Consider the following 27,954-nt stretch of genomic DNA (forward strand, 5'->3'; position numbering starts at 1 on the left):
TCTCTCTCTCGCTCTCTCTCGCTCTCTCCCGCTCTCTCTCTCTCTCTCTCTCCCCCTCTCTCTCACTCTCTCTCTCTCACTCTCTCTCTCTCTCTCCCTCTCTCTCTCCCTCTCTCTCTCTCTCTCTCTCCCGCTCTCTCTCTCTCCCTCTCTCTCTCGCTCTCCCTCTCTCTCTCACCCTCTCTCTCTCTCCCTCTCTCTCTCTCTCTCTCTCCTCTCTCTCTCCCTCTCTCTCTCTCTCTCTCTTGCCCTCTCTCTCTCTCCCTCTCTCTCTGTCTCTCTCTCTCCCTCACTCTCTCTCTTCCTCTCTCTCTGTGTCCCTGGTGTGAGTTCCTGTGTGATTACATGTGTGTTTCTCTCCCCCCTGCCGGTGATATTGACACAGGTGAGTTAAACGCTCTCGTCGTTCTCTCCATCATCATTGTGTGAGCCGAGTCCTCTCCTTGGCCCTGATTCTGTGCAGCAGCAGTAATGATCATGGAGAGCCGGGGCTGAGCTCACATCAGACGAGCGGGCATCTCTCAACCCCTGTCTGCCATGTTTGATGGTATGTGTGTGTGTGTGTGTGTGTACATAGACGCCGCTGTTGTGCGCGGCTGTGGACGCATGGTGAGCCTCTCTGCATGGCGCTCTCTGCAGTAGGTCCCCGTGTGCTGTACAATAATGACCTGTCAGAAATGCAGGCCTGTAAAAACAGGGATAATCCACAGAGGCTATCCCACTAAATGAATTCTAACAGGAGTCGAGCCGACCCCCCGAGAGTCCTGAAAAGCATAATCTATTCCACGGGTCTCTTATCAAACCTGACGGGAAAAAAAGAACAGAAATAGCTGCTGGCCGGCTTCTGTTGTTTCACACAAGATAAGACAAGATCTTTAACTCAATTGCATTTGAATCCAAACTAATGTACACACCAAACTCACACAATATCACAGATTAACTGACCTATAGAGACCAGTTAGACCAGCAGCTCCTGCTGACCTCCACTAAGAGTACTGGTTTTGAAGAGAGTAAATGGTAAATGGACTTGAGACTATATAGCGCTTTTCTAGTCTTTTCCGACTACTCAAAGCGCTTTTACACCGCAGGTCACACACATCCATTCACACACTGATGGTAGTATCATCCATCAGAAATAACTAATTCCATTCATACACCACCACTCTGTCGCTACCTGTTGGCCGATTTGACATATTGAATCTGAGTGATCTGTGAGAGGAATCTCTCTGATTGGCTGTTGGGAGGTTTCATTTCTCTCCAGCTCTCCTCTCAGGTTCAGTAAAGCCCCTTGAGCATGTTGCTGTAGTCTCCATACTTTCACCCATCAGTGCGGTTTCTCCTTATTTGTCTCCTCCTCCTCTTCTTTTCTTTTTCCCACTAAAAGACTAAGGGCTGACAACGGCAGCGCCATTTTCATCTTATTATCAGACATTATTTTCCATCAATAGACTACCTATAATACGAGTGGTGAGCGACAGCGGTGTGAAAATTGTCTTCTCGTATCATAACAACGGACTACCGCCCCCTGCTGGCATGGAGAGTTATTTCCTCTCACACATGAGCAGAACGTAACGTCATGTGGAACTTTCCTCTCTGTGTTTGCATCAAAGATTCATGGAGTGGAAATGTTTGTTAAAAAGACAGCAGGAGGAGATGTTTGATCAGAGAACAGCCTCCCACGTACACAACAACATCAGCCAAATTAACACAAACGTTCTTCACTGCAGCTTTAAGAGTGATTACAAAATGTATGTCAAGTTAAGAGTTCATGTCAAACATAAACCTTAAAGAATCAGGAGGCTGACGGCTGACTCTAACGCTGTATTATTCTTGTGTGATCGAGTCTTAAAAAGGCTCAAAGTCATCAGTCACTGACACTCGGAGCTGCCAAAAACCTGAAGCAGAGTAAGAAGAAAGATGTAGAGTGAGTGTGTGATAAATCTCCTGTGAGGTGGATATTTCCTTTAAGTCAGACCTGTCAGCCGAGTCAGAGGTGATCTGTCAGATAGAAGTGAAGCTGAATCTGAGAACTCAGTCTGAAAAAAATTACTTTCTGATGGAAACTTCCCGCCATTATAATCCCATTCAGTCCGATAATCGTCCGCAGAGTGTGAGTGAGGCTCAACTGTCAGCTTTCAATTAGGCGGAGAGTTTGATCTGCTCTGGGCTCGGCTTGTCAGGCTGAATAATCGAGCCATCAGCCCTGAGGGTGAGGAGCGTCCGCTGAGTGGATGGAGACCTTTTGTCTGGAGGACTGACGGGTTGATGCCACAGACTAAAGAGAGTTAGAGACACACACACACACACACACACACACACACGGACACACACTCCATCTGGTCCTCTGGGAGGATATTTTTCATGCTTTCAGAGCGGCCGGCAGTGACAGGCCTCTGACATCCTCTGCCTCTGACACCTTTGTGGGTCCAGAGGAGTTTTCAGCACAATGCCTCGTCTGGAGAAGAAACAAACATTATTCTGCTGCAGCGCCACCAGCTGATTGATTGATTGACACAATCAAACTTTTGAAAGAGAGACGGTGAGGAAGACTTTGACACCAATCTATTTACTTTCTGAGGAGTCCCAATGAAGATTCATGCTGGATGAATACATCTGGATGTTTATTCCAAATAGTGAAGCTGAAAAGTTTTATTTTCCAGAGACATACAAATCTTGGAAAGTGAACAAACTTATACGAAATAAAGTGACATATGTGACATGTTAAACCTGACTGGGTTTGGTGCACTTTGGCGCCCACCGAAGGTTTCTAAGTGCAACTGTCTTTTAGACAACGTGCATCTGTAGACAATCAGAGGGTGGAGAAGTTGACAAAGACGTAATGAGAAGTTGAAGAACACGGGTCAGTAATGTTACAGGATTTAGATCAAGTCTGACTCTGCTAGCGTCTACAGCCTGTTGTTTGCTAACTGTTATCATGTGGAGTATGTGTCTGTGTATTCACCAGTTACCATGACGACTATAGGCCATTGCTTAATGTCTACATAGGAGAGGCTCATTTATTACATGCTAGTTGAGATTTGCGCTAACTTGAAGCTCGACGAGGACAGATTTTTTGGTGTCAGATGTGAGGAACTTTTTTATTTAAAGATCTCATATTCTCCTCTTCAGTGTAAATACGTCTCAGAGCTCCTCAAAACATGTGCGTGAAGTTTCTTGTTCTAAATCCACTCTGATCCTGTATCTGCTGTTTCTGCGTCTGTACCTTTAAATATGTAAATAAGCTGTGTCTGACCACGCCCCCTCTCTGGAAGGGCTTGGGTATCTCGGGCTTTCTCTCTCCATGTCCTATTGTTTACAGTGAGAAGGCAGACTCAGGGCAGAACAAACACCTAGCTGTGGGAGTGTCACCCACCTGGGGGAGGGGCTACTGCCCTTTGTGATGTCATGAAGGGAAAATCTCCAAATGGCCTGTTTGAGCACACATTTTCTGAAAAGTGGAGCAGGCAGAAAACGGAGAGGATGGAGTTTTCTCATCATTGGGGGGTTTGTAGACAGACTAGAGACACATATTAGAGTTGGAGGAACATGGGGAAGTGGATTTTACAGAATATGTGAACTAAATCCTCTCTGTGAAGTTCCAAAATGCTGAAAAATATCTGCAAAAATCTCACTGACGCTGAGAATTAAAACATCTTTGAATAATTAATGGTAAAGTTCAAACAGTAAAGAAGCTCATGGACCATCTCTGAATCATTTCTCCTCTTCAGGATTTTGTTTCCTCTGTGAATGCAAATATGTTTCACTTTTACATTTCTGTAATTTACACTACCAACTGTTGGGACCAACACTGGATAACAAAAAGTGGATCATAAGTGGGAGCACAGCACTGTGTGTGTATGTGGAGCTCCCGCTGTGCAGTGCTTCTGCAACATTGAAATGGAGGGAATTCACAGACTGGAACATCCATATCTGTCTGTCTCAGTGTTGCATTAAGGATATGTTATTATCACTGTTTACTGCATTGTGCTGCATTTGTTTGTTTACTTTCTTTATTTTCTCATTTTATCTTGTGTTGAATCTCCTGAAGTTTTCTGGACCCTCCATCTCTGAACCAATGTGGAGTCCACAGAGAGACCTGTAGCTGAAACCTGGATGGTTGTTTGTGTCAGAGGGCAGAGCTCGCCTTCACACTGAGGCCGCGTCCGTTTCACCTGAGTGCAGCTGTGGCAGCGGCCAAGTGTGGCTGCTACACTGAACCCCCCCACCCGACCCCCACTCTGTAAACTCTGCATGGGGACACACTGCCAAGGTCACACACTCTCACACACACACACACACACACACACACACACACACACACACACACAACAGCCCTCCTCGCTTTCCTCCGCAGACACCCTTTACCGTGAAATCAGGAATTGGTATTTCAGGGGAGTCATTGTCCACAAGAGGTAAGACAAGGGTGAAATGCCACCATGACGTCCCAATTTGTTGTCATGGTAACTTGGAGACTCGATCATAAGCCTGGAAGCAAAAACAAGAAAGCAGACGGAAAAGAAGCTTTGAAATAAAAGATCAGATTTTTCAAAAGAGATGGCAAACAAGAAGAGGAAGCACAAATACCAACGTAAAAAAAAAAATACAGATTCTTCATGATTGGTGCAGTTAAAAAAAGTTTCTATCGGCTGTTTGTGTGCAAAGCTAACTGAAGCTCCGCTCACATTTGGAGAAACTGAAATCATTCTGACTTCAAATCAAAGAACAAACAGAGGGTTCAGTTTGCTCAGATGTCTAAGGCCCCGTGTCCACCTAGAGTTTTTCTGAGTAAGGAGAAAAAGCAGCGCCCAGCATCTTTTCTTCTGAGTGCTCCGCCTTTTTGTGCGGCCTCTCCAAACGCTCAAGTTGAAAATCAACTTCTCAGAAAGGTGCTTTTGACGTCAGCGGTACTCTTTTCCAAATGTATGATATTCCCCGTAGTCTAACCCTTATCCATCTTGAAGTTTGGAGAGGTGGCGTGCAATTATACAAAATTAAAAAAATTTCCCCTAAAATGCAGTAAAGGCAAATCAACAAGCTCGTCTTGAAAAGTGCTGATCAGAGATTGTAGATTTTTGTGTTTGAATGTCAGGGAAAGCTCTCAAAAATGGAAAACTCTGGAGAATGTGAGAAATAACAAAGAGCAAACCAAAGCAGCAGCTGACAGCCGGTTCCTCTGGGAGTATCAGGAGGTAGGAGAACATGTTCCTGGACCACGAGTACTCTGACATTTTCCCCCCAAACCAACATTTGATGACTTTTCCTCCGAGCAGAGGACACTGCAGGCGTTTTGGGTGTCCTTCTCCCCCCGCCGCCCTGACTCCACATATTGCACCTGTTCAATTATTTAGCTGCAGCTCTGTGGTCCTGAGCGAGGAAGTGAAGGCTGTACCTGCAGATTACAGCGCACCTCGTCACATATCTCCCGTCTTGTCGTCGTCTGAGCGAGCGAGCTGCCTTTGGCCACATTACGCAGGAGGAAATGTCATTACCTCATCGCAGGCTTGTCATTTCCAGCCTTTGGTCTCCCAGGGCAGGCAGGATGTGTGTGTGTGTGTGTGTGTGTGTGTGTGTGTGTGTGTGTGTGTGTGTGTGTGTGTGTATCTGTGTGTGTGTGTGTGTGTGTGTGTGTGTGTGTGTGTGTGTGTGTGAGTGTGTGTGTGTGTGTGTGTGTGTGTGTGTGTGTGTGTGTGTGTGGGGGTGGGTGTGCCACTGAGTCTTCCAACATGAACACACTAGCTCTGCACTGTGGAGGGGAATTCGCTTTTGGGGTTTTTTGATGTTTGGATCTGAAAACATTTACATTTTAGGAAATTCAAAATCTCCCCAGAACTATTTTTTAAAACTGATAAAAACTTTTTCGTTCATGAAATTCTGAAAATGTCTGTTACTGCTTTAAAGATGCTCCTCATGGTTTACTTTAATCCTCAGGCTCTGACTGTGTTTACATCACAGAGGTTATAGAAGAGATGGACGTAGCCACTGTGATGCCACCTGTTAGTTCTTGGGCTTCTGCTTTGAAGCCATTCTGGTAGTGGCCATCTTGTTTTTTAGAGCCAATTGTTGACAGGAATGTGGAGCTGGAGAACATGGCGAGGTTAGAAAGGTTCATCCATTTTTTACAGAAACTGATATTGATTGTTGGACAGCTGGAGTGCCGAGACAAAGGAATTCCATATTCACTCGCAACAGTGCAAGTTAATACAATGTATGTGTTATAAAGCCGTATGAAATCCTTATAAACGCATCAACATTCACACTGTCATTGTTCTGAACCGTCATGAGATTCACTGACAGGTATCGTCTAGTTTCAAGATAAAGCTCTAACCTCTCATTTACATTGCCATAAATAATTTTTAAACACGTGACCCTCTGGATTCAGCCTCTGTCATTGACTGTTCAGACTTTTTAGGAGTAATTAACAGATGATAATTAACAAATGATGGTTATAAATCCAAACCAATCACAGCTTCTGGTCAAGTTTTCAAATCCAATTTGAAGTCTGAAGAGTTTATGAGGAGGAAGAAATGTTCAGGCAGATGTGTCTGATTCAAACCTTCTCGTCTTCTTGTTTGTGTCTGCAGCAGTGTAGAAAATAAAATGTGGAATAAATAAACACTTTAATATCGAGCAGAGATTGGCTTTATGACCTTTATAGAGATGTTGATCTGCAGAGTGCAATGATGTGATGCTAAATCAAGAATATCACATCTTCCATCTGCCACTAGGGGGCACTGTTGAAGCAAATACAGACTCCTAATCTGCACTAACCAGGGACGAGGTTTAGAAGAGCTCTACTCTGGTCCCTTTTTTTTGGAGGGTCGTATCTTCTTAAACTTGTGTTTTTTTTGCAGGAACAGCTGGAGTGGTGAGGTCTCCGTTTTCCCAGCCCTCCTGTGTTTGACTGAGGCCAAGACCTTACGGAAAGGATTGGAGAGGGAGAGTTCTGAAAAAGTACCCTGGAATCTGTGTGTGTGTGTGTGTGTGTGTGTGTGTGTGTGTGTGTGTATTCCACCCCCCCCCCCCCTTCGTCCCAGCAGCAGCAGCACATCTGACAGTTTGTTTCTTGCTGGACCGTGTTTACTGTGTGAATGCCTGTCCTCAATTTCAGGCATAGATATGCAAATCACGGCAGAGTTATTAATCGCAGTGTCACGGGGATTATGCAAATGAAAAAAGAAAGAGAGGAGCGGGGGAAGAGTGTGGATGTCAGCCGGCTCGTGCTGGTGTTCAGAGGAGGGAGATAGTTGTGTTTGTGTCGTCGTCTCGCCGTGACCTGCTTCAGATGTTTGTGGTGGAAAAGCTGGACATCATGTTGGTCCTGTCAGCGTGATGATGAGTCTGTTGTTTCAAAGAGGAGAAACTGAACGTTCACATTGATTTCCCTTTTGAGGAGCTTGTCCTGCATGTCTGACGTGCAGCAGATGTCGACACGACAGCTCGCACAGTGTACACACAAACACACCAAACAAGTAGTGACACAACACGCTGACAAGAGTTTACTGTCATCCAAACACTTTCCTGACGTTTATTCTGATCAACTATTAAAGTGCCAAAACATCTGAGGACTTGATGACCTCCTATGTGCTACCTTTCAGGGCGCCGGTTCGTCTTTGAGAACAAATTTTAACAAGTTTCTTCTTATTATGAAAGGGAACACTTTGAGAATGTGTCCCACAGTTTCCCAGTGTCGTCCTGGGAAGTTGTTGACGTGCAGACAGGTAAAAAAAAAATCTGAATAAACTTTTCATAGTTTGGCATCATGACAAGGAGAATATTCTCAGACAGAACTGAAAATCTGTGAATGAACATCTTCAAAGTCCCGTGGTCAGACATTTTCACATATTTAGTTCTCGAATGTTTACAAAGATTCTCTTTAAGGATGCTCTTTATATCATGCTGAGGCTTCAAGTGGTTACAAACTAAACATGTGACTTCATGTTTGTTAAAGGAAGAATGTGTGACTTCTTGATCCAGTATATGTCGCCCCCTGAGGACCATCATGAAACCAAAACAAACTGCTGTTAGGCCACGCCTCCTCCATACTGAAGCCTCTGCTCTCCTCCAGAGACACACCTCCAACCCCCTCCACTCGAGATCACATGAAGGAGTTATGAATTAGAACGCACCATAATTAAGCTCCATTAAGTGCGGCAGACAAAATTGTCCTTTGCTCGAGCTGCAGTCACCGGTGTCCTGCATTGTTGTGTTAGCATACTAATGTTAGCGCTCTTTAGTTAGCTCATAGCTTCACATTTCATGTAAAGTGACACAGACTGAGCGTGATCTAAAAACTCTTACTAACATCCAAATAATCAGTGAGTATGTTCTTCTTCTTCTCTCTAGTTCTTGACTAAAACAGCTTTTATACACAAGGGGAGGAGCCGGCCGTCCCGTCCATGTAAACACGACTCTGACAACAACACAGCCAGCGGGACTCGAGCTTCTCACTCATTGTAGACAGTCATGACTCAGAGACACATTTACACAGGACAGACTTTATGATTTATTTATGTGGAACATGTCGCACATTCTTCATTTAAAGGGAAGAATAACCACTTGACCAAACAGCTCCCGTTTGGTATCGTACTGCATTCTGTCATCTCTTATATCATATTGTGCCGTTTCTTGCCGTTTCATTTTGTACTGTATCATATGGTACCATACCATACCGTATCGTGCAGCATCTTATCGAATTGTATCTTATCTTATCGTGCTGTAACATGCTGTATCCTGGAGTATCGTATCACATGGGTATCTAGGGTATCATACTGTATTGTACCATTTTGTATCTCATCCTATCGTAGTATTTCATATCATAACGTATTTAATTCAAATCAATTGTCAAATCTATTTGTATGTTTTATAATCATTTTCTATCACATCATATCTTATTGTATTGTCTTTAATCCTTTCTAGCTGCAGTACAGTATCATGTTGTATTTTAACATATGGTATCCTCATGATGGTGATAATACTCCAGTGATTCTTGCAGCATGTTTCAGACGCCCTCCGAGGGGCCAAACATGAGTAAATGTGTTTTTTGGACAACTGAAGCTTTCGACTGAACGAGATAAAAGTTTTAAAAATAAACAACTTCACATTTTAAAATTGACTAAGCCAGTATAAATAACTGAAACAGCTTTTTCCATATAAGAATGTGATTTTCCACATTCTTCGGAGCTCCTGAATAGTACATGGTGTCTGTGTTATTTCCGAAGAGCCATAGGATTCATGTTACTGAAGACCCCCGACACCCTAAAGCCGGTTTCCACTTCGTCCCTAATCTACCTGTGGGACTGTACAGATTGGAAATAGATGACATGAGGAAGGCTGGGTACCTGCAGCGATGCTTTCCCGCCCTGCTGGACCTTTATTGGCAGGTTTGGGGGCCCTGCTGAAAGGCTGAACGAATGCTTTTCTGCAGATGACTGTGAAGCAGGGAGAGATTGAATTCTCACTCCTCCCATCTGTGTGTGTGAGGCGGGGGAAATGGGTGAGTCTCCCAGAAATAGGCAGTGATAGATGAGCTACATGGAAGAAGACAGCTACCCCTGCTCTCCAGCCTGGCTGAATCAGGAAACTGTCTGCCAACTTAATGCCTCTCCTCCTGCTCCTCCTCGTCCTCCTCCTCTCTCTCACTCTCATTATAATTTTCTCCTTTTCCTCTTGGCCTCGTCTCTTCCTCTGCTTACGAATCAATCGTTTTGTTAGTGCTTACCAGACAACAGATCTTTAGTCATTATGAGATTGTGCTTTATATCACCGCTTAATGAGCACTACACTGCAAGCGTCCCAGGCAGCAGCTAATGGTGGAAAAAGCTACACTTTCTTTCTCCTGCTTGTTTCTGTGTGTGTGTGTGTGCGTGCCCGAGTATAAATCTGAGTTAATTAAAATGTTTGCAGCCTGTAAATGCTGCAAATGGATGTGATTGTTTCCCGTCATAATAACTCTACAAGGTTTAAATACCCGTGGAAAATAGCACTCAAACGGCACAGAGTCGGATCTGACTCTTTCCAGAGTTCCTCTTACGATTAGATATGACGAGGAGCTACATGAGGGTTCTATATTTTAGAAAGAGCTTGCTGTTACTGAAAGCTCTTCAGCAGATTTCCTCTCACTGAAGAATTTTTGTAGATCTCTGCTTCTCCTCTCACGGGTGAACGGCCGCGAGTCCAAGGTTCACTGGGTCGGGCCAAAAGTCATCTAATGAAGGGTGGCGGCTGTCTTTGACCTTTAAAAAGGTTCCTTGTTGAAGCCTACTTCTCCAGAATAAATGTTGTTTTTGACCCCTGCAGCCTCTTTGGGTGCTTCTTTATTCATTGCTTGGATAAATGTACATGACCCCTTAAAATAACAGGAGCTGTCCCCAAGGGCACGCCTCAGCGATGTGACATTCCCGCTAACCTGAGATGACTTTTAAAGAACGGATATGTGAAGGACAGTAGGAGGATGGAGGGAAAAAATGGAGGATGAGGACAGTGGGATGGATAAAATCAAATCAGTGTAAGCAGAGAGGTTAAGCAGAAAAGGTTAGAGACCAAAAAACAACAAAATGAGATTAAAAATACGTTTCCTCTCTGTCTTCGATGTGCGCTCAGTATTCTCTGTAAACATACACTCTCCTAAATTGATATATCTTTTTCAGGTAATTGAGACGAGAACACTCAACGGCTCATCATCCAATAAAACACCTGAATGCAGCGTCTGAATTAGCATGCTGCTAACACAAGGTCGTCAGTCAAACACACAGGCGAGCACTCGTCAAGAGTTCAGTGTTTAATCAGTGCAAGTTAATGCTCCACAAACAGTCTCTGTGAAATGTGAAGCGGAGCTGCTAATTATCCCATCGTGCAGTCATAATCACTTCAGATTTAAATTAAGCTGATGGTATTTCAGCGGGCTAACGACCATGCTCTGGTTCTCACAGCCACCCTCTTCGCCTGAGCTCTAACGTTTGAAGTGGAGCGATGAGGAGTGATGAAGAGCTCTTCTTCTGTCCCTCACCTCCAGCGCGATGTGAATAAAACACTTGATCCCTGTTTTCATTTTCAACTACTGTGTAGCCGCAACAAATAGAACTCAACAGTGACTGCCCCCTTTTTGGCGTGGGTTGCAGGAGTTAATTTCCCCATTTTTTCCCCATTTCCCAAATTTGCATTTATTTGAACTTATTAGTTAAAACAACAATAGGCTACTATTTCAGTATTGTTGTTTTTGGTTATACATTGTGTGGTTATCTAAATATGCTGCTTTGAGCAATTTGTGATATGTTGAACAGTTTAAATGTTTGTTAATTGAAAAAGCTGAATAAGGAAAAATAAAAGTCAATTTCCCCCATTCAATCCTCCACTGACATTTAAGAAATCCCATAAATCAAGAGATTTAAACGTGGAACCAAGACAACCAGCTACCTCCAACACTCGTGACTACAAAATATCCAGCTGTCAGAGACGTTGCTGTGACACTCACACGTGAGCTGAAGGAAGTTTTGTGCCCCCTGGACTTAAAAGTGATGTAATTCTTCTTAAACTCGTAAATAAGTTGAGGCTGGATAGTAGTCTCGTCAGAAAGACAGTTTCCTGATTAATTGGCGCATATTTAGGTGACAGAGCTACCATGGATTTTTTTGCGTTTTGTTGTCAGTGTTTGTATGGATGAAGCTGCTGTGAAACCATCACGGAGGGAAGCACAGGTAACATAACTGACAGTGACTTTACTTTAATAAATCACATTGAATCTGATATCTTGATACTCAAAGTTCTCTGATAACTGATAACTTAAATGAAATGTGTGTGTTTGTTTAGTGAAGGTGTCAGAGTGGAGCAGGGATCACACCTTCACTAAACAAACACACACATTTCATTTAAGTTATCAGGTAACAAAAAGTCAAAAAGGTAGGTTGATAAAAACACCAGCAGCTGGCTGATAAAACCTCTGTATTAACGAGCTGGAATGACCTTTTGATTTTTCTGATGAAACTATTTGTTGCGAGTTAGACATTGAGAGGGTTTTTATTTTAAACATTTTGAGTCTTCAAAGCTCAACGTTTAATCCTTGTTATTGATCACTTTCTGCAATATGCAAAAAAAACGAGTGACAAAAACTGGATATTTAAAAACCCGACCAAAGGAGGATGCTAGAGTCCATGTCCATGTATTCACTCAGATGAAGTGAGAAGGGAACACAGTTTCTTCTAAAGTTGTGAATGTCAGCTGACATGATTTCCAAAATTCAAAGAGAGAAATGTTTGAGTTACATCTGAAGCTTTAACTAGTCCTTAATGTTCACGTACTAAAACACACACACAAAAACACACTCGCATTCACTCACACACACTTACAGACAGACGGACACACACACACACGTCCTCCACCTGAGATGTTTTAGAAGTCTTATTTTGAAATGCACTGAGTTTCTTCATGTCCATTGTGATCAGATCAGGGACTTTTAAATGATCACCTTGTCATGTTTGTGTAGTCATTCCCTCCATGTCTCACCTGTTTCACTAACTTTTATGTCATTTTGTGTCTTTGTTTCAGAGAGAGAACGAGGGAAATCACGGTGAGAGCTGAGCTGGAAGCTGCGTCTGTGTTCTGCTGGCAGAGGATGTTTTACTGGAAGCAGGATGACATCAGTCTGGAGCTTTAACATGGTACAGTCATTTCTCATTCCACACACACACACACACACACACACACACACACACACACTCGCTCCACTCCCCACTCCACTGCTTACACACACACAGATGATTTAATTTTACACGGAGGACTTTTATCAGCACTTGCCGCTGACCGACACCGCCATTATGGTGCTGGTGATAATCAATCTCAAATCAATTAGGCAGTAATTGCTGAGTCAATGGGGGAGGCTGGTTAAATATTGATAAGTGTCTAAAAGGCCCATCAGGGTCTATTGACAGCTCTGGGAGACACACAGCCCGACTCAGCTGGGGGGGGTGGTTTCAAGGGGTTGTGTTGTACTTTCTGCAGAAGCCTGCTGAAGAGAACTGCTTCTGCTCAGGTTTCATGTACAATAAGTTCATTTAAAGTTCAGGTATCATCACATGGTGCAATGACTTGCATCAACTTGTCCGAACAGGGGGCGCCAGATGTCCTAGTGGTTATGTCCTGCGCCCCTTATAAAGAGGCTGTCTTCAACAGCTGATCTTTGTTGTTTAGAATAAAAGCAGAGACAAAGACATGAAACACATACATTCACGTCCTCAGAGATCCTAGAAGTCAATTAAAATTATAATATTAACATATTGTCCTCTCCAATAAAGTTAAAGGACCAAAAAATACAAATCCTCGGAGTAGTGGTTAGCTCACCTTGTGTGCAAGAATAAAGCGTCATATTTTCAGAATCTGTGCGATGTGGTCGAGAAGTCGGAGGATAATCAGACACACTTCATGTTGATGTTTTTGTGCGTTCCCCACAAAGGGAACACGTTACACAGAGTTTATTCAGACTGCAGTAACGTGTCTGATGTAAACTTTAAGCGTTGTCACCTTCGGTCTAAACTGTGGTGAAAATATGAGAGTGCAGCGTCAGTGTTGGCCTTTAAAGGCAGCGTTAGCAGCACTTTGACTCTCACTGAGTCTGAAGCTTCACAGAGCAGATGAGCACGGACTTCTCTAATTATCATGTTGGCCGGACATGCTGTGTCAGTGAAACGGCGTTTGCAACAGATGCAACCTCTGGCTGCTTATTGCAGCGACTTCCTGACACTCCCAATCAGTGTGATGGATTGGATCCTGAGCCGGTCGCTAACTGTGATTGGCAGCTTAATGACAAGGAGGGAGGAGAACGACTAAAGGAGACGCATCATTTAAAGCTAGTTAGCTGATCCAAAGTTAGTTTTTGTTTCTCCAAATGTGTGTGTGTGTGTGTGTGTGTGTGTGTGTGTGTGTGTGTGTGTGTGTGTGTGCGCGTGTGTGTGTGTGCATGTGTAAGTTCCTCTGTTGTTTGTCTGCAATAAAAGCAGCATGAGGAAAATGCTCATCCATAATAATCTGTCTGCGCTCTCTTCTTCGGCTCCCCCCCTGAACTGTCACATCGATCACGATTAGCTGACTGGTGGAGCCCGATTCTCCCGTAAAATGAATCAATCTCACTGAGCGCCTGAACCACTCGGAGCAGACTGTCCGTGTGACTCGTGGTGTAACCGGCTCTGACAAATATTCAGGACTCATACAAGCCGCTCAGTGATCCGTCTTCTGCAGACCGTCGTGTTAGCATCCGTCTGCGTTTGTTTCCCATAGACACTTAATCCTGTTAGCCTTTAGAGCAGAGCGAGTATCCCACCATTAAATATGAAGATTTGACTTTTAGGATCATTAATGAAGACAAAGAGCTTGAAGCTGTGGTGTCTTCTTTAATACTGACTCTTACTCTGTGTCTTCTTCTTTAATACTGACTCTTACTGTGTGTCTTCTTCTTTAATACTGACTCTTACTGTGTGTCTTCTTCTTTAATACTGACTCTTACTCTGTGTCTTCTTCTTTAATACTGACTCTTACTCTGTGTCTTCTTCTTTAATACTGTGTGTCTTCTTCTTTAATACTGACTCTTACTGTGTGTCTTCTTCTTTAATACTGACTCTTACTGTGTGTCTTCTTTAATACTGACTCTTACTCTGTGTCTTCTTCTTTAATACTGACTCTTACTGTGTGTCTTCTTTAATACTGACTCTTACTGTGTGTCTTCTTCTTTAATACTGACTCTTACTGTGTGTCTTCTTCTTTAATACTGACTCTTACTGTGTGTCTTCTTCTTTAATACTGACTCTTACTCTGTGTCTTCTTCTTTAATACTGACTCTTACTGTGTGTCTTCTTTAATACTGACTCTTACTGTGTGTCTTCTTTAATACTGACTCTTACTGTGTGTCTTCTTCTTTAATACTGACTCTTACTGTGTGTCTTCTTTAATACTGACTCTTACTGTGTGTCTTCTTTAATACTGACTCTTACTGTGTGTCTTCTTCTTTAATACTGACTCTTACTGTGTGTCTTCTTTAATACTGACTCTTACTGTGTGTCTTCTTTAATACTGACTCTTACTGTGTGTCTTCTTCTTTAATACTGACTCTTACTGTGTGTCTTCTTTAATACTGACTCTTACTGTGTGTCTTCTTCTTTAATACTGACTCTTACTGTGTGTCTTCTTCTTTAATACTGACTCTTACTGTGTTTATTTTGGGCGCCTTCATGTCACTCGAGGTCTCCTTACAGAGAAAGAAAACAGTGAATAAAAACAAGAACACAGTCAACTACATAAAAACAAAATCAGCAGTAGAAAGAAGGACGTGGTCAGAGAGAGTAAGCTATTCTAGAAAGGTGTGTTTTGAAGGTGGGGAGAGAGTTCCAGAGACGGGGGGCTGAAGACTGAAGGCTCAAGCCCCCACTGATGATAGGTGGAAAAGGAGGTGTGGTGAGGAGCATGGAGGAGGCTGAATGGAGGGTCCAGGAGGGTGTGTAGGTGTACAGGAGATCAGAAAGGTACAGAGTTGCGAGGTTATTGAGAGCCTTGAAAGTCAGAAGGAGAATTTTAAAATCAATAGGATATTTATATGGAGGAGGTGTGGCCTAATAGCAGTTTGTTTTGGTTCCATGCTGGTGCTCAAGGGTGCCATCTACTGGATCAGAAAGTTGAACATTCTTCATTTAAATTTTTCCTTTCATAAATAGAAATATTTGAACAAACACTTCATAAATGCCTTATTCCTTTACATCCTGTTTCTGTGTCTGCATGTCCATATTTTCACTTTATGATGTGACCACATTCATTAGTTGTTTTATTAATTTATAAACTTGTTCATACAATCAGTTTGAGTTCAGTAGTTCCTGCTTCTATGGCCCCTCATGAGACCCTGCAGCTTTACTCGTCTTTACGTCATGTTTAATGTAATGAAAGTCCTCAGGTATGTGACGATGCTCTTTGGCGTCTATCACCTTCATCTTCATTGCTCTATTCAAACGTCTTGTTTAGAATATAATATCCTCTTGGTGATGAATAGGATCGTTATCAGTTCTCATCTCGGTAACAGCGTCTCAGTGCGGTAAACTGTTTGTAATCAGAGCATTAAAGAGCGTTTAATCTTTACCGGCTTGTCCTCTGCAATCTCTTTGATGTGAGCTGATTGGATATGAATTTAACCCGCGGGCTCCGAGGATAGAGATGACGGCTCAGATAAAACACACACACACACACACACACACACACACACACACACACACACACACACACACACACACACACACACATACACACACACACACAATTAATGGCAGCTGATTGAACGCCAGCGCAGGATCAACCAGAGTGCACGATGCTGTGACGTTGTAGATTTTTAAATGATAGAAGCGCTCTGTTACATCACTTGCAGGTCGGCCGTTAGAAAGAAAAATTATAACCAGCTGGAGAATTAATGCACAAAACTTTCCCACCATTACATTATTCTCTCTGTGTGTGTGTGTGTGTGTGTGTGTGTGTGTGTGTGTGTGCGTGCGTGCGTGCGTGCGTGCGTGCGTGTGTGTGTGTGTGTGTCAACCCAGTCTCATGTCAAAATGTGTAATACCTACACACAGCGCAAAATGTAGTAGTTTCACAATCAGGGCTCTAAAATTGTGACATGTCTACGTTTCCTTTTGTCTGTTCTTTTGTATAGGCATACCTCAGGTCACGTGACTGCCCAGTTTTCCCCTGGCGAAAAAGAAAAACATGGCGGACATCCCTTCTATTTTCGACGGAAAATGCAATATTTTAAGATAGTTTGAGGCTTAAGTGTCGTTTTGATAACCTTTCTGGTGACAAATGTACATTGCATCTTCATAATCTTTGTTCGTTTTTTGTTTATGATCTTTAGTTTGTTTGTTTCTACGTTTCTCGCCATAAAAACGTTGGACTGTTACGTTTTCTACTGTTGCTATGGTGGTTGCTATGGACGCTATCAACAACGAACCGGAAGGAGGTGGACGTTCGGTTCGTGGCTCTTAAAACGGGTTACATCAGACCCTAGACATCAAACTAAACTCCTATGCAATAAATAATGATTTCTGTTACATTTTTATTGATGTCTTTCATTACAACCAAATTTAATAAAAAGATTGGAACAGATTGATGCATATTATCAACATTATAAACTATAACATGTAACAATACATAAAGACAATACTGTACAGTTTGTGTAATTTATATGATTTTATAATTTTATTTAACAAAATAATCCTGACGGATTAGATTAATACCAGAAAATGCAATCAATAAAGTAAACGGCCGGCGATAAGAACTACAAACGGGCACATGACACTGACATCAAATAATGATGTATTGATAATCGTCACTTGTGAGCGACCTCTTTATTAGATCTTTCGGGGGGCATTTACTGATGTTTTTTAAGGTTGATTGCAAAAACACATCTTAAATCTGTGTTAACCAAAGAGCCCATTCCAGGAATCTAAGCAAAAACCCAATTAAAAAAGCCCATTATGCTATCGTCTGTCAGTGTACTGCTGACATGCCGATCGTGCAGTCACGTCCACTGTCGGTTTAAAGGCTGAGGGCACGTTCACTATCGATTCAACTCCCCCCTCTCTCCCTCCTCTCCGTAGACTCAAATTTTAAATCCCTTTTTCATACACTGATGGTTGACCTAGAACCCCCACCCTCACCAGTTGTTCGTGAGATTGGGAACTGTCACCAAAAGAAAAATCAACTTCCTAAGTCTCTTCTAAAAGATTTTGTGAGCCCACAAGTCACTTAAGGCCCCACTCTCAATTTGCCAAATCTTTCACAATTGAAACACTTTTATCAAAACATCAAAAAAGTGTGTTAAAAAGTGTGAAAATGTTCCAAAAGACAGAGGGTCATTCTCCACTATATTCTGTATGCTTTGTGAACAAGACTGATGTTAAAAACTCCTTTTAAAGGTGCTTAAAAGAGCTAATTTGACCATTTGAGGCCTAGCAGAGACATGAAGCCTTTTGACCTGTTTAACCCTGTTGCTCTATGAAAGACATTAAACTGAATATTAAAACAATGACGGATGACAAATTAGATTAACTCTTCTATAAGGAAATAAGGATTAAAAAAAAGTACTAGGATGAATTAATATGGACAAGAGCATAAGAGATCTTTACTTTTAGCCATAATTCTAAACCAAGCACTTAAGGCTGTCCTCCAAGCATATAGTTCCCCAGATTTTATGATATACTTACACCAAAACAAACAAACAAACAAACAAAATAATAATAAAAAAAAAAAACCGAACAGAAATCATTATTTATTGCATAGGAGTTTAGTTTGATGTCTAGGGTCTGATGTAACCCGTTTTAAGAGCCACGAACCGAACGTCCACTTCCTTTCGGTTCGTTGTTGATAGCGTCCATAGCAACCACCATAGCAACAGTAGAAAACGTAACAGTCCAACGTCTTTCTATCGAGACCTGAAAGAATCTTCGTAGAAACTAACAAACTAAAGATCATAAACATAAACCATGCTGTTTTTATTGTATGTTATTGTTTTATTGTGTATAATGTGTGTGTGTGTGTGTGTGTGTGTGGGTGTAGTATGCAACATCATGAGCGTGTGTGTGTAATGTGTGTGTGTGTGTGTGTGTGTGTGTGTGTGTGTGTGTGTGTGTGCGTGTGTGTGTGTGTGCGTGTGTGTGTGTGTGTGTGTGTGTGTGTGTGTGTGTATGTGTATTGTGTGTGTATTGTGTGTGTGTGTGTTTGTGTGTGTGTGTTTGTAGTATGTAACATCATGAGCGTGTGTATGTATTGTGTGTATTATGTGTGTGTGTATTGTGTGTATTGTGTGTGTTTGTGTGTGTAGTATGTAACATCATGAGCGTATGTGTGTATTGTGTGTATTGTGTGTGTGTGTGTGTGTGTGTGTGTGTGTGTGTGTGTGTGTGTGTGTGTGTGTGTGTGTGTGTAGTATGTAACATCATGAGCGTGTGTGTGTATTTTTGTGTATTGTGTGTATTGTGTGTATTGTGTGTGTGTGCTGAAGTCAGGCTGCACACTCAGCAGAGCTCTCCAAGGTGAATGAATATTTTAAAAAGGAAATGAAATGATAACTCAGAGCGGCTGGATTTCGTCCACAATTGAACCTTAATATTTTGGTAGGTCTGTAGATCAACAGCAGTGACACGTAATTACCTGTTGATAACTAGAAGTCCAGATTTGTAGCTCTGGCTGTGGAAGGAGAAACTTTGTTCCAGAAGAAATGGTCCCATTAGCTCCCGGCTGGCTTTTGAGTGGCTTCCTGATGCACTTGTTGGTTCTCTGTGGCTCTGCCTCATCAGCTAGCTTTGTGATATGTTGATTTAAAATGTTGGTGAAGCATTTAGTGGGCAGTGAAGATAAAAGGATGGAGGATGAACACACAAAGAAAAAGTTGAACGAGGTTTACAGAAATTAATAACTCATGTTCTCTGAAAAAGGAACAAAGAAAATCTGTCATCTGTATCAGTTTGTAAGTCTGTAAAAACTTCAACCAATATCTGCCACGAGGTACCAAGGAGGACAAACAGTCTGAGGAAGAGGACTTCCAGTGTGTGGTTTACTTCTGGCAGGGCCGGCTCTTGTCCACGGTCTCCCTGCAGGTGAAGTATTAGAGTCTTTTTCCGTGAAAACTGAAGGTGGTGCGTATGACTCTGCAGCAGGAGAAGCCCAAGTTCCTGTTCCGCTTCAAGAGGAAGTTCATCGTCCACAAAGGGAAGAGGAAGCAGAAGACAGACTCATGGAGTCATTAAGATGCTCCTGATTTTGCATCAGAAAAGCTTAATTTGATCCAAAAAAATAGCGGCCGAGAATGGAACAGTCTGCACCGGGCAGGAAAGTGACCAGAAAAAACTCCCAATTGAACAGCTTTATTTCTCCTCCAATGAGTCAAACTGATGCATTAGTTATTAAAATAGCTGGCAGTTTAATTTACTAGTTGACAATTAATCACATTTATTGCAGCTCCATTTATTTGTTGACTGAATTCAGAATACTTTTTTTTGTCTTGTGTGTCAGTTTGCTTTTTTTTTTTTTTTTTTTTTAAATAATAAAATATTCATAAAGCACGTCTTTTGCTTCTGAGATAAATAAATAGAACACGTATTGTGTAATAAAATCTCTGACGGGCCAAAGCTCAACAGAAACCGTTCCCTGAATCACAGCAGGCCTTAAAAACAATCACTGACCTCCGGGGGGCCGTGGGTACGAGGTGTGGTGATGTAACTGCGAGCAGGACGACTTCTACACGAGCGGTCCATTTCTAATTAATCCTCCGAGTCTCACTGGGACCGCTGTTAGCACCACAGACGCTCACACAAACTGAGCTGGCCAAGGACACCAGCTAAGAGGAATTTAATCAACATGATGGATAACATTTGTCTTTACAGCTCTCGAGGCGATTCCCCGCGTTAACCATTCAAGGCGACAGACAGTCCTGTTCCTTTCCCTCCAAAAGATCCTGGCTGTTTCTCTGCTGGCATGTGATAAGGTAAAGTAGAAGTCTGAAGGTAGAGAAAGAGAAAGAGGAGAAGCATTGACATCACATGGAGGGCGAGTGAGCCACGGGATAAACAAACATCCACCCAAACGTTTGTGACATAAAAGATAAATAAAGACTCCGTTTTCCAGCTGACATTTCATCGAGAGCGTTCAGATCCCTGTTTGTTGACACCATGTTCCTTAATTCAAATCCAGGAAACAGACATCCAACGCTTTGATGTGTGAACAAACAACCTGCAGTGGAATAATGAGAGTCTGTGTTAGTGTTTCTCATCTGTGAATCTGAACCATTAGGATGTCTCTGCGCTGTGTTTGTGTGTATGAGCTGTCAAAGCTGCTGACACAACTAACTGTGCATGGAAACATCTTTCTCACTGTGGGGTCAGTATTGATTCAAAGCTTTCTTTCTGCTCAGACTGGAGTGTACATCAGCTCCTCCCTCCGCTTACATAAAGAACATATTTTATAGACTTATTGATTCACGTCATGCACACACCGCTCAGTAAGATGAGGACTCACCAGGCATAGACTGAATATTCCTGTGGTAGAGTTTCAGGGTGTGTATTGCATCTCCGAGGTTCTGGTCGGCACTCGATGTGGCAGACCGTCATCGTATGGGTCTCAATGGAGTGGAAGGGTTCACAGAGAGGGTGTGGGTTGAGAAAGGTTCCTTTATGTCAGTCCTTTATTGGCTGGCGAACTGTCCAGGTGTAACACCATCTCCTGCCTAAAGGACGGTGGATAGAGTCAGAAATCAGGGAGAGAGAGAGAGAGAGAGTGTGGGGAATGAGCCACAGGTTGGACTCGAACCCGGGCCGCCCACCTGGAGGACTGCAGCCTCAGCACATGGGGTGCACGCACTAACCACTGAGCTACCAGCGCCCCGCGATAAAATTCTTCAATGTTGCATTAACAATATGAAGGGTCACTACAGACCTGTAACTCTCCAAGCTGGCTCACAGATATTTGTGTGCAGCAGGAACCTCTGTGTGCTCTGAACGGGAGTTCTCGTCAGCAGGTATCGAATGTGTTCAACATCACTGCGTCATAGTCTCAATTTGTCCTGAATTGTTGTATTGAAAAAAATGGAAGCCTTACTAGCAACGATGGGTGTTGGTGAAAAGTGCTCTGAGGCCCTGAGTCTTAGGTGAGGTCAAGTGTGAGAGTAGCGGTCCAAAGCGTTTGAGTAAGAGCCAGAGGACGGTGGTTTCAGGAGGAACGCAGCGGGGAACAGATCCTTAACTTGCAGCAGAGCGAGCAGAAGCGGACTCAGGGGACAATGAAGACATAACAGGTTTTAAGAGGTCAGCCCTGGGCTGCCAGGAGCCAAACACACATGGGTATTGTAAAAATCCTCCGTCTTAATTTATTCTGGAGCCACCGTATGCTCTTACAGCAATCTGGTGCAGCATCTGAAGATGAAGCCTTCTTCGTTCTGTTGAATAAAGAAAGGATTTTTTTTCTGTTCTGTGTGACTCTAAATAATTTGACTTCTGATTTGAGGTCATGACGAGCTGTGTTGAGTTATAGTGAACGACTGACTGCAGCCTTTTATTTAAAAACATTACAGATTATATTCAATCATCACCTTGTTTCATAAAATTTGCAGCGCAGGATGACGTGACTGTAATTACCTCATGCTGTATCATAAAGTCGGCGTGTGGCCCATATGTTCCTTTGCACACGGTGTTCAGGCGAGGCAGATATTCACAGAGGGGGTTGGGGGGGGGTTAATCAAACAGCCCCTCCAGCTGTTCCTCACCAAGTGAATGCAGAGTGTCTCCTGCACGCAGCTGACGGAGAGGAGGCTCCTCGCGTGTCAGCTCTTCTTTATGTGAGCTGAGCTTCAACATAGCCGAGCAGAGAGCAACGTGCAGGACGGCGAGCTGCAGAATCAGGGAGCTGACCGAGGGCTTTTTTCTGCTGTCACAGGTTCACTCATGACATGCTGCGTGTGAGAACAGACTGTGGTCATTTGGTCCTGTGTGGTATCATGCATGCACCTGCTGAGAAGTCAACAACACTGCTGCACGGGATAACAGCAGGCGCTACATTCTTCTTATTGCTGATTTCAATCAGGAGAGAATTAACTATTATTTATTTAACAATTTAGGAAATGAATGTGCAAAGTGTTTGAGGGTTAGACTCCATCATGACCACTTCATGTCGAGACCACCAGCAGGATAGACTATGCAGTCTAGACCCTGGTGGTGGTGGGGTGTGCACCCCTCTATGGAGTCCAGATCCTGGTGGTGGTACCCCCCTGATGCAGTCTAGACCCTGGTGATGAGTGAAGAGTGCAGGATGTGATGAGGAGTGGGTTTCTGAGGCTCTATCTTGGTCGAGAGAGGCTGTGGCAGAATCTTGTTGGTTGATTACTTAAAGGGTAAACGCCCCAAATCAGCTGATCATCAGAGCAGGTAGATGGAGGGAGAGGAAGAGGGAGGGAGGGGTACACACTTTAGCTGTGTTTACTGTGGAACCCTTTGCCGAGTCAACACAGTGATTTTTAGAGTTGTTGGACTTTATGGAGAAAGTCGATTCAGACGTCTGACATGTTTTGACAAATATTACACGACGCCATTTGCAAACGTTTGCAGCGTTTTTTGCAGTGAGAACGAGAAGTCGAGCATGAATAACAACCAGCAGCTCCATGGAGGTGGTTTCAGTACAAAGGAGTCAGACTAAGTCATCCTGACATTCACATGAAACCAGCCGCCACTGCAGCACAGAACAAAGACGACATGAGAAAAACAGTGAAGAAAGACACGGGCCCGTCATGAATATTAATGTCTACTACTGCTGTGAGTCTGCTGGTCCTGTTCAATGGAGCAGACGTGTGATTGACAGCCCGATGGCGATGGCGCAATGATCAATCAACCACTTGAATGAGTGGTATTCCCAATACCATATGCTGCCTGCGTGTAGGATACTGCACTGTGTCTTGGACGCACCGCCATGCTGCATTTTTATAATTTAATTTGAATGACTTAACAAGAGCAACCAAGCGGGTGTTTGCGAAGAGGCTGAATATTCAGTGAAAATGTTAATGCATCATTTTATGGAAATTAGGCAGCGAGCCAAGAGGCAGCAGATTCACAAACACCTGTTTGCTTTTGAAGCTTTGGCACCGAAACTCACAGCATTTCAATCTGCAGAGTGACGACTCAGACTGGAGGGAAACATGCAGAGAAGAAATAATGAAAGAGCAGAAACAACATGTGTTCATGGATCAGTAGCGGGCACATTACAAGGACCATAAAGTAATTAATGGATGTATATTCTGGGAGGAGGAAGGGGATTCTTCTTTCTCTCTGTCAGAGGAGTGTGAATCTGTCCCATGAAATATTCAGAAAGCTGTTTTTCTCTGGGAAAGTCATACATCATCTATATATAGCCTCCTTTTTATCACTCTTCCTGGATCTTGGATGATTCCTGATTCTGCCGATGTATTTTCTCTTCCAGACTCGGATGATGAGAAGAATGCTGGATGAATAAAATATTCAGCTGCCTACTTAGCAGAGTGTGTGTGAGGTGTGTGTGTGTGTGTGTGTGTGTGTGTGTGTGTGTGTGTGTGCGTGTGTGTGTGGTGTGTGTGTGTGTGTGTGCGTGTGTGTGTGTGTGTGTGTGTGTGTGTGTGTGTGGTGTGTGTGTGTGGTGTGTGTGTGTGTGTGTGTGGTGTGTGTGTGTGTGGTGTGTGTGTGTGTGTGTGTGTGCGTGTGTGTGTGTGTGTGTGTGTGGTGTGTGTGTGGTGTGTGTGTGTGTGTGGGGGTTACCATAAATAACTAGTGAACTGTAGATACATGTAGTTTTAAATGATGTAAAATAGTGATTTCAGAGTAACTATGAGAGAATGGATTAAGGGTTATCTGATGTGTTTTGACCTTTGACCTGTGTTTTCACGATTTTGAGTCCTAGTAACTAATTAGTGAAGAAAAGATAAAGAAGTTGTCGAGTAGATTTATTCATCCTGCAGCGGGTAAACAAGAATGGAGCAAAGTTGTAGGACACGCCCACCCAAAAGCTCTCTCAAATGTCCCAGTATCAGATAAATAAGGAGGTTTTTCCGCGACACATCTCACAACGCTGCTCACCTGGTGTCCCAGAGTGACATCATTAACGCTGACAGTGAGGATAAGAGATCTCCTTTGACTTGTCAAGACCCCGGTATATGATGAAGATTGCATTAAAATAATCTGAATGACCCTTTTAAGTGTGCAGGAGGCTGAAGCAATAAAGATTGACGTGTAAGACAATCTGGTAAATATATAAAGGGCGCAGAGAGACAAACGAGAGATTGACAGGAGCTGAGCACTCACCTAATCAACACCTCCGCAGGAGAGAGGCGTCTCTGTGCTGAGATTCTCAAGATTTTCTGTGAAAAGAATTCCCAGAAGAAAGCTTCACAAATCCCACATTATTTATTAAAGGCAGGATATTTCATCTGAAGACTGAAGTGTGTGAAAGGCACAGGTTCTGTTTATTCTGCTCATGTTTGACACCTGCTACGTGTGCAGCTCTCTTTGGATGTAGCTGCTTTAGTTCCTCGACGAGGTAGATTATTGAAACACTTTCTTTTTATCTGTCCTTCATTGCCGTATCTCGAGAGGGATTGGGATGGGCCGGTACCTTCAAAGAGCTCGTAAGGCTTTGATGAGTCCACTTTCTCTTCCTCTTGGATTAAAGGGGCTGTGGCCTTTACTCGCTCCGAGGAAGACAAAGTCCGTCCTTGAACCGCCGATCAGCTGCTGCAGGAGAGCGTGAGCGAGTGGAAGACTTGGGCTGAAGAAATGAACTCTAAATACGACGCTCTGGTCTCGCTCTGGTCTCGCTTTGGTCTTCCTCTGTGGGTCTTCTCATGCCTTTTACTCCGAGGTAGCAGGCTGCGCTTGAAAGTTAGACGGTGGGATTATCTTTCATTAAAAATAGATTACTTCATAATTTCTTCTTTATCCCTGTGAGCCGTCGGGATATTTCAGATCTCAAGACGTAATTGAGGGACGAGACAATTAGCGAGAGGTTAATCATAAAGGACAGGATCGCTCACATGGTCAGTTGTGTTGAAGGATTCTGGGAGAAAGGATTAGTGCCTCAAATGTTCTCTTACTAAAATGTTTACGCATCAGAGAATACTTCAGATTTCCGATGTTTACATTCTTTAGAAATCATGGTTGTTGAGCATCTGATCTGCTGGCTCATAAAGACTCAAACACTGAACGTATAACTTGGATGTCGTCACCTATGGTCGCTTCTCTTGCTCCTAAAAAGAACAATAACAACTAACAAAAGGGAAACTCAAAGCTCTCAAAAGGCAGTAGACACAAATGGATGATGTCATGGTTGCTTCACATTCTCAAATCTTTTGCAGGTTCATTTTGTACTTTTTTTTGTCCGTTTACCATCTGGTCCTTGTTAAGATGTGGAAACCTGTTGTCAGAGTTCAGATGTGTTAAAATAGAAATTGGACAGACTGACGTTTGAGGGGAGATGAGAGAACCTGCAGGGTGCTGCTGCACGCCGGGGAGCACAGATGACCAAAGCAGACCTGCGTGTCGCCGGGTTGGCAGCAGGGCCAGGTGACGTCTAGTATTTCTAAATGTGGATTTCAAAAGTCTGTCTTAGCAGCAGAGTAAGTGGAAGTACCTAAAGTGGACTGTTTTTAACCAGCCAGGACTTTAACATTGTGATTTAGCTTCATATGACACATACATATATATATATATACATTATCTCTCAAGCAACAACTTCCTACGCCTGGATTCAAAACAAGTCTTCATGGCATGAAAAAAACAAAAATATAGCAGAATGTCTGAGAAGCTCAAATTGATTCAACACATTTTTAATAAAGAAAAAGGTTGCATGAAAACTATTAGCCTGAGGGTCGTGGTCTAATGTGGTACCTCGCCTTTATGAGTTGCTGTGGAAGTTTTTTTTTTGCATAAAATATTTTCTGGTGTTTTCTTGGCTGCAGCTTCTTCCTCTCTAACTGGAGCTCTTCTGCTTTGTGCATCGGATAAAGCCAGTCCATGTTTTTCATTTCCTTTAATAAGTCCCGATGCATTTCTCATCCATTCTTTGCTTTTCAATTTAATTTGATCCCGGACTTGTCAGGGGTTGCAACTGCAGGAAAGCAAACTAAGAGTTGACTAACTGATTTTATTTACTTTCCTTTTTTAAAGGAGCAGTATGGAACTCTGACCCCTAGTGTTTAAAAGTGTCTCCCCCCCCCCCCCCCCTCTAGAGTCCATGCTCACACAGGTCACCATGTGGTGGACACTGAAGCTTCAGTGTTTATCCAGCTCTGCATGGGTCTGTAAACCTTTCTGTGTTCTAACCTCTCTCCATTTTTCAAAAGCATCTCCAATATTGATCCTAGTTTGAGCACGTTTCTGCTCGTGGAGCTTATTAGAAACATGCAGAGGCTTTTTAGGTCGGGTACAATCACTTCTATCTGAACCACTTCTCTTGACCGCTTCCATCACCGCAACACCTGTTGACCTGATAACTGCTCTCATATCTGGCAAACCGAGGGGCGTCCAAAACGGCCGTGTGGGGGTGCCTTAAAACCATCTACCTTCTCTGGTCCAAACAAATCCAGAGCATTCAGGAGCAGAATCTAAAGTTAGAAGGAGGACATACTGACTGCTGCATTGTTGTCAGAGAAGCCAGCACTTCAACATAGCATGTTTCCTTAATGTCTGATCAGATAGTAAGGTCACTTTATCATTTCACTCACTACACATCTTGGACCTTTAAATTGTGCTTAAGTTCTCTATTCCTTTTTTTGTGAAACTTTCAGGAGTGCGGATGTGAAAACAGCGAGAGGAAGTCTATGACCATGTGGAGAGCAAACTGAAAGTATCGATAACAGGCCAATAGTTATCAGTTCTTATTTCACTCAAAAACAACCACCAAGTAAACTGGTTGAAAGCATTTACTGTGCAGACATAGCCAGTTCACAGATGCAGTTAAAGATCATGACGACAAAAAGTCACAACAACAAATATTTAATTTAGCATCCATTAACATGCAGCAGGTCTCTTAAGCAGAAGCTCTGTAGCTCTACACTCAGAATTCCCCGACATCGAGCTCCTGCGGCATCTCACGGCCCCTCTGAACTCTGCCCGTGTTCTTCATTACATCGCCGCGGACCTGCGCTGTGAGCCGCATACCTGAGCCACCGTCACCTCAGAGGATTGCTGGGACCAGAATTAATTAAAGCCTAATATAGCCGTGTCTGGAGATGGTGGCGGTCTGAGGGGTCGTTAACAGCAAATGAAGACCAGAGTTTCATGGATGTGAGAAAATGACTCCTAACTGTGAGGTGCAATTAAGAGGGAAGGTGGTGTTACCTGGCGGCGAGGGTCTGCAGGGAAATCTCCTGATAGGCTGCACTTTTCCTCCACTCCGATGTGTGTGTGTCTGTGTTTGCGTCAGCACTCA

The sequence above is a fragment of the Labrus bergylta genome, chromosome 20, assembly GCF_963930695.1.
Source record: "Labrus bergylta chromosome 20, fLabBer1.1, whole genome shotgun sequence".
In the NCBI taxonomy this organism is placed as follows: Eukaryota; Metazoa; Chordata; class Actinopteri; order Labriformes; family Labridae; genus Labrus; species Labrus bergylta.